We start from the raw sequence: 8,153 nt of genomic DNA on the forward strand, positions 1-8,153 counted from the left end.
TTTCGTATAGCTTGCGGGTATCGGCATTATCACTAAGTGACAGCGCCGGAAATCTAAACAAAAAATGTACTGCGAATGACCACCTGCGTAAGTTTGTGGTCATGTGCAGTACAAGTTTGCAGCCATATGCAAGGTCATGGCTCGGGCTAACAGCTGGAATCCGATTCTGCTTATGGCTGAATGGCTGCCTGTGATTGGCAGAGCGCTGTGACCAATCACAGGCAGCGCTCAGCTGTCAATCAATGTCTGAGCGCTGGCTGTGATTGGCTGAGCCCTCAGCCAATGACACCAGGGCTTTCTGGAGGCGGGGATTTTTCAATCCCCGACCTCCTGAACACAGAAGACAACTGCTGTGCCAGAAAGAAGAGCCACACGGCTCTTCTAGGTGAGTATATATATATATATATATATATACACACACAATTTTTTTTTTAACAGCTAGCCATGATTTTCAGAGAAGAGCTTATATTTTTTAAGTCCTTCCCTGAAAATCATCGCTGCAACCCAACTGCTTTCAATGGGACCATAGCAGTGCCGGCCCCATTGAAAGAAATGGGATAGCATCACAGACTTCTGTCACAGCTGTGACAGAGGATTTGTTTATCCCCACGGTCCCCGCTGGGATGAAGGAATCCTGTGCCATAGCTGTCACAGCTGTGTCAGAAGTCCGCTATGCACTCCCTATGTTTTCAATGGGGCTGAAGCTGCTGCCGCCCGCCCCATTGAAAACACTGAGCGTTACTCAGATTCTTTCTGTGCGCTGCGAGATTTTAGAAAAAAAAAACGCAAATCAGTATGAAACTTTTGAAAATCATTGGTTTCATAATGATCGCTCTCGCATCGCAAGAAAAAATATCGCTAGTGGGTAGAAGCAGAGGCATAACTTGAATCTTCTGGGCCCCAATGCAAAAGCGGTAACAGGGCCCCCAACAATAATGCTTTATTCATTGTACTAGGCTGCCTATATGGAGAAGAGAGGCCTTATGGGCCCCCTAAGGGCTCATGTCCACGGGCAAAATAAGAATTAAAATCCGCAGCGGATTTTAACTCTTCTCCTGCCCGCGGATCCGCACCCCATAGGGATGCATTGACCACCCTCGGGGTAGATAAATACCCGCGGATGGTCAATAAAAGGGATTTTTAAAAAAATGGAGCATGAAAAAATCTGGACCATGCTCCATTTTCATGCGGGTCTCCCGCGGGGACGGCTCCCGCGGGCTTCTATTGAAGCCTATGGAAGCCGTCCGGATCCGCGGGAGACCTAAAATAGGAATTTAAAAGAATTTACCCATCCGGAGCGGACCGGGAAGGTCTTCTCTTCCTCACGGCCGCATCTTTCTTGCTTCGGCTCGGCGGATGTGCCCGGCGCATGCGCGCGGCACGTCGGCGACGTGCCGCAGCCGTGACGAGTTCATCCGCCGGCCGAAAAAGAAGATCCGGCCGTGAGGAAGAGAAGACTTTCCCCGCCCGCTACGGATGGGTAAATTCTTTTAAATTCCTATTTTCAGCGCCCATGTCCGCGGGGCAGGAGGGACCCGCTGCAGATTCTACATGTAGAATCCGTAGCGGGCCTGATTTTCCCCGTGGACATGAGGCCTAAGGCTGTGACTGCAAAGCTATGCAGCCTGCCCTGCTGACTTGAGGACATGACAGACCCACTTAAAGTGTGTGTTCACAAGTTGTGCAAACACCGCCGTTCCACTGCTGAATTTCTGCAACGGATTTGCAAGTTTGATTAAGGCTAATTTCACATGGCTGAGTGCGATATTGGGCTAGAACATGCGATTTCCTTGCAGATGCAAGGCGTTTTTGAGAAGGAGTGATCCTCCTGCGCGTCTATTTGTGCCGGAAGATCGGCAAGTGTTTCCCATTGTTTTCAATGGGGAACCTCGCATTGCACTCACCTCACATGCCATGCAATGCTTCTACCGGCCCCATTGAAAACAATGGGCAATGCTTTCCGAGAGAACGCCGAAAGATTGGACATGCCATGATTTCTTCCTGCGCAAAGAAATAGCTCATGTATATGACACCATTCAAAAGAATGGGGTTCAGATTTGTGCATCCCGCAAAGCACAAATCTCGCACGATTTTCTCGGCCGTGTGAAATCGACCTAACAGTATAGTTACAGTAGAAAATACGATGCGTTTTTTTCTGCATTTAAACAGGAGTAGCGTAATGCCCCCTGTCCATGGACGTGATTCCATAGCCTTGCTATGGAAAGTGCCGCCCCCCTGTCCACGAGCGGAGAATCATTGCGATTCTCCGCTCGCGGACGAAAATTCGCAGCATGCAAGGAATTACCCCGATTCTCTGCAGTCAGCCTATCTATCAGATTAGGCTGACCTGCGTAGAACCGTCTACGGCTCCTGCTCCCAGGCGGCGGCTCCCGCGGCGGAGATCTGCCGCGGGATACCGCAACGCCTGTGGACAAGGGGGGGGGGGCTTAATCTCATTCACTTTAAAAGTAAACGTTTCCACCATGAAAAAAAACTAGCATTTACACACTGTTGTGGCATATTAACAGAATATGCCATAAATATTTAATAGCTGAAGGTCCCACCGCTTGGCAGCTCCTAACTTCTGTGTACCTGGATGGAGGGACCCATGCTTATAGCCAGCTCTCCAAGTATGCCCTGTCTGGTGGCCCTCTCACTAGACAGAGCCTTGAATTACTAAACGCTTCTTCCCTTGGTAGGGGGTCCTAGATATTGGGCATGTGGTTGTGCCATACATTTCTTTTGTGTGGAAAATCCCTTCATTGAAAAAACACTTTTTTTTGTTTGGAACTACATGGTAAACTGTACGTGAGCTATAGCTGTACTTTGAGTTTTGTAGTTTTGTTTCTCTGTTGTTGTATGTGGATCCATTACGTCAAGAGGATTCGAGAATGTTCCCACCTCCTCTGAACTGAACTGCGTTCTGAATTTGGAATTGGTCTTGGCATTAAAACGGGACTATTATGTTTTTGAAAATGATTTCTTCAGTCCATCCATATCACATAAAATGATCTGTATTGCTGACTTTGCTCTGATAAATTGCTACATTGTATTATATATTTTGTATTTATTGAGGACATATCACATTTTTAATAACAGGAAATTGGCACAAAAATATCCCAAAGTACTTGCATTCACATTGCACTAGGCCTCCTTCCCACGAACGGATTTACGCCGCGTAAATTCGCGGCAAAAATCCGCTGCGTTACCCCCTGCTATTAGGTTCTATTGAACCTAATAGCACAATACTCACGATGCGGAATTCCACCGCGGAATTTCGCACCGTGAAATCTCCCGTCCTCACCCGCAGCATGCTCTATTTGCCGCGGGTGTACGCGCGGACGGCTTCCATTGCAGTCAATGGAAGCCGTCCATTCACGCTATCTCCCGCTGTAACACAGCGGAAGATAGCGTGAAAACGCTTCCCCGCCTACCGCCGCCGCGTCATATGACGCGGCCGCCGCGTCACGTGACACGGCCGGCCGCGTCATGTGACGTGGTGGGCGTGTCACATGACGCGACGGCGGTGGGCGGGGAAGCGTCTTCACGCTATCTTCCGCTGGTAAGTATGGGGTCTCTGGGGGGCGCCGTGACGGGCTTCACTGCGGAATATTCCGCAGCGGAGCCCGTCACGCTCGTGTGAAGCCGGCCTAAGGCCTCTCTCACACAGGCGCTTTTAGCGGGATTAAAGCGGCGTTTTGAATGCTGCGTTAATTGCAGTATAATGCTACCATTGAAATTGGACTTCGCAGACACGTGTTAGATCGCAGCACTGGACGGCACTTTCCAGCGCCGCGATTCTCAAGTGCTGTCTGCTCTATCTTTGGCCATTTAGCGCACCTCATCACCCATCACAATGATGGGGTGCGCTAAAACACACTGTCAGCCACAGAGAGCTGTGGACAAAAGCAAAATTAAAATCGCAGCAAAGCGCCGCGATTTCAGTTGCGGCGCTTTGCTGCTTTCATATGTGAGAGGACCCTAAGGCCGGACAAACATGAACGGGTCGGATTCCACATGCATGATTCTGGATGTGTGCCTGGCCGGTCACCCTGCGTACTTGATTTCTATGCATTGCGGATGACTGCAGCTGCTTGCTGGCGGTCATGAGCAGTATAGTATTTTTTTCCTTGTACATCCTGCGCCGTCACTAAGCGAATGGACTGCAGGTCGGACATCTCCATTGACTACAATGGAGGCTGTCTGCGTGGAGTTGCTGCATGTTGCGATTTTTCTCCTGCTCACAGAATACACAATTTGTATCCGCAAGTGTGAAGGAAAAATTAAAAGTTCATGCCTTCCAATGCCTGCGTTTTGCCGTGTATCCTCCACCTGGACGGCGATTGTGGATTCTGGAATTATAATTCGTATGCAGCGTTCATACTGCTGCATGCCGCCATATCCACATACGCTATCTTGACGCGGAATACGCGCCAAGATAGAGCCTGTCCCTTTTTTTGCGCGTGTGAGATGCACTATTGCCAGTAATGTGAAGTTAGTTACAGCATATTATGTGCACAAAACCCATGCGTGCGATACATGGTAAAAAACACTAGTGTGAGAGTGGCCTAACACTCTATGCTGTGGGGGGGGTTACGGGAAGCTGCGCTTCCGAATGTTTGAAACTGCTTCTTTTTTTTAATCAAAATATCTGCAATCATTAAAGTGAACTTATCATTATTTTATGTTAAATAAATTGGTGATACATGTGAATATATGCAAATAAGGGAAAAGGAATAATGCCTCCACAGTGCCATCTATTGGAAGGCAGCATTCCTTCAAGCCAAAGTCAGACTCTTTATACAAGCCTTGTAACAATGACTGGGAATTAAAAGCAAAGCCAGACGCCATGCACATACAGCTGTTTCATGGTATTTGCCCTTAACCCTTTGCAATCCAATTTTGGATTCAGGGCTTCCTAGGGGGCTTTCTCTTTCTGCCATTATACAATGGCGCCATCTGCTGGCTAGAGCCAGTACTGCAGTATGGGACATGCTGGAGATGCCACCAACAACAAAGCGGCCAGTAATATACAGTACGAATACCCTGTCGGACATCTTCTGACAACGGAGCTGTACAGCCTTCAATCAGAATGTCTTCAGACGTCAGGCAGTAGATTGGAAAGGGTTAATCAGTGTAAGTATGAGTCTGGGTTTGGGGGTCAGAAACACCATCTTTTCTCCTTAGGGAGAGCACCTAGACAGTGAGTGAAGAAACTCAAAAGGCCATTCATGCTCCTCTGGGTGATATGCAAATTAGGGAGATGGAATAATACCCCCACAGTAAGGAGAAAAGATATGTGAATATATGAAACATTGCTATATATTTTATTAAAGGGAAGTGACATTTTTGCCTTCCCACAGTCTATAATTCCCCTTTACGGGTTGTAGGCACTACAGCAATACAGTCCATACAAAACAGTGTCAGTATTATTACCTCAGTGTGTTTGTGAGATTGCATGTTGTAAGAGGAGGGGGCGCCTGATCAGAGCACATGGAATCACACCAGCAACAGTCCATCTGCACAGTTAACAGAGAGAGAGAAAACATACTACAGAAATCAGAAGAGTCAAGGCAAAAGTCCCAAATATTCAGGTTTGGGTTCACTTCAGTGTTTTGTTATCCATTATTAAAGGAAAAAAAACGTGGCTATATAACTGATGCAAACGGTTTAATAAAAAATGAATCGTTCGTTTTTAGAGTTGAGCGAACATACTCTGCCGAGCTTGATGCTCATGCGAGTATTAGCGTACTCAATGGTGCTCGTTACTCGAACGAGCATCACGCTGTGTTCGACCCCGTCCCAGTTTTTGGCTCCTCCCCGCTGTGACATGCCTGTTTTGGTCCATCCCCGCCACGACTCAGCATGCGGGTCAATGGCCAATTTTTGTGGAGAGAGTGAGAGAGAGAGACCAAGAAGAAAAAAAAAGCTCGGGACCCGGCCTCCCACATACAAAAATGTTCGAGTCTCCCATTGCAGTCAATAGGGTTCGCTACTCAAGTAGAGCTCTCGAATTTTACGAAAAGCTCGACTCGAATAACGCAGACCCGAGCCTTTGGGTGCTCGCTCATCTCTAATAGTTTTCTTCTCCTTTGGTTAGACATTCATGGTGTACGATGTGACATCTAATGAGAAACTCATGTACATAGGAAATGATTTTATTAGTGTCGACACTTCGCTCAGAGGGACCCGTTCACAAATCTCTGAGTGGCTATTACATCACATAGGCCAAATGCATATGGACAGAAATTATGTAGCGGGATTTCCCACAGAATTTCCACCCGTGCCCGCTGCCATAGATTGCATTAGATTATGCAATCCCATGCAGACAGCCACAATTTGACCGCGTGAAATCTTGCATGGTAAACAAATCGCGGCATGTCCTATTTCTGTGTGAGCCTCGTAGAGGCCCGCAAAGAAACGTCGCAGCTGACACGCCGGCTCCGCTCTGCGCATGTGCTGGCACATAGCAGAGCAGGGAGATGCCAGGTGCAGGTGAGCTGTAGTGGTCACTGCAGGAGCACAGTGCGCATCCCACTGAGAGAATTCTCGCAGTGGGATCCGACCCGGCCGTCTTTTAGGCAAATACGTTTTGTAGCAAGGGAAGTTAATAAAGGTAAAGTTAGTATACAGTAGCTACATTTTATTTGGTAGATACATATGTAATAAACAGAACAATATATAATATGCTTCAGCCTTCGGGCTGATAACAGAGAAACAATAGCTTATATGTCCTCGTACCACATTATGATCAGTCTTTAACATATCCCTTTTTCTATCACATTCCTCAACTCAATGGAATGATTAGGTAGTTATGTCTTTTGCCCACGGCTGGATATTTCCTGCGGAATCCGCGGCGGGTCTCTGCACCGCGGATCCACAACAAATAGCGCGCATAGCATGCTATGGGAAATCGTTTCTTCCTCCACACTTGCGAAAACCAACTGCGGTTTCCGTAAGCGGAGGAAGAATGGCAGCATGCCCCATTTTTCCGCGGATTACACACGGTCGGCTTCCATTGAAGTCAATGGAGGCCATCCGACCGGCAACCCATCCGCCATGAACATGGCGGACAGGCCGCGGATAGCGCGTCGTCATCTAGCGATGGTGAGGGGAAAAACATTTTTGAAAAAAATCAGTACTGCGCATGTGCGATGGCGAGTCGCCCAGTCCCTCCGCAGTACAGATTACCCAGTGTACACGAAGATGCCATTGTTGGCAAAGCCGGATGCCGAATGTGGGATCTGGCTCTGCAGTGTGCAGGGGCCTAAGTGTTTTGTGGAAAGGCTATAGGCAGGCTAGCATCAACACCTGACAAGTGCCAGTACACAGTACTAGTCAGTATTTGCAGATCAGCAGGAGAAACTACATTGGACAGTGCTGCTTCTTTTTCGTCATGTGTGCTTTATGCTGCACATCAGTTGGAGGAGCAGCCTGACATATTAAGTACAGTCTGGAGATGCCTCTCACTGAGTCCTTCCTGGGGCACATATATTAACAGTGAGCCACAGGCTGCAGTGTTGTCTATAAGACATTTTGTCTGTGCTTTTATATATAGGTTCCTATATAAGGGCATTTTTAGAGCTATACTCACCAGTTGTGCGGTACCAGATGGCGTCACATTAGCCTCTAACAATACCTTGTATAGACGACTCTTCCATTGGAATATTCCACAATCACAGGATCCACATGAACCACGTCCATCTTCAAGTCTCAAGAATGACATAAATCAAAGAGTATATATAAAAATGTGAGGACAGGTGCTCATACAGCATGTACTTGTGAATAATATGGTTTTGGGATAGATAATCCCATTACATTTGCAGGGGAAAAAATAAAGCCCCACCCACCATTATCAGTGAGAAGGCCCAGCAGACCAATCAAGGGTACTTGAACTTGTATTACTAAGCTGCAAATAACACATTTCGGGGGTCTACAAGCAGGTGTTACCTTCTTCAGGAAAATACAGTACAATGGATGTTACATACAAGAGGACAAGAATAATTATCACACTTCCTGGCTCCCACAGGCAAGTTTGACCTATTTCTCTTACCAGGCTGGGAGCCAGAAATAGGTCGTCTGCCTGACTTATCTGTTCATGGTCAAATTCTGCCTGCCTTGACTCAAGCTTCATCTGACTACGATTCCTGTCT

This window comes from Eleutherodactylus coqui, chromosome 6, assembly GCF_035609145.1.
Source record: "Eleutherodactylus coqui strain aEleCoq1 chromosome 6, aEleCoq1.hap1, whole genome shotgun sequence".
NCBI lineage: Eukaryota > Metazoa > Chordata > Amphibia > Anura > Eleutherodactylidae > Eleutherodactylus > Eleutherodactylus coqui.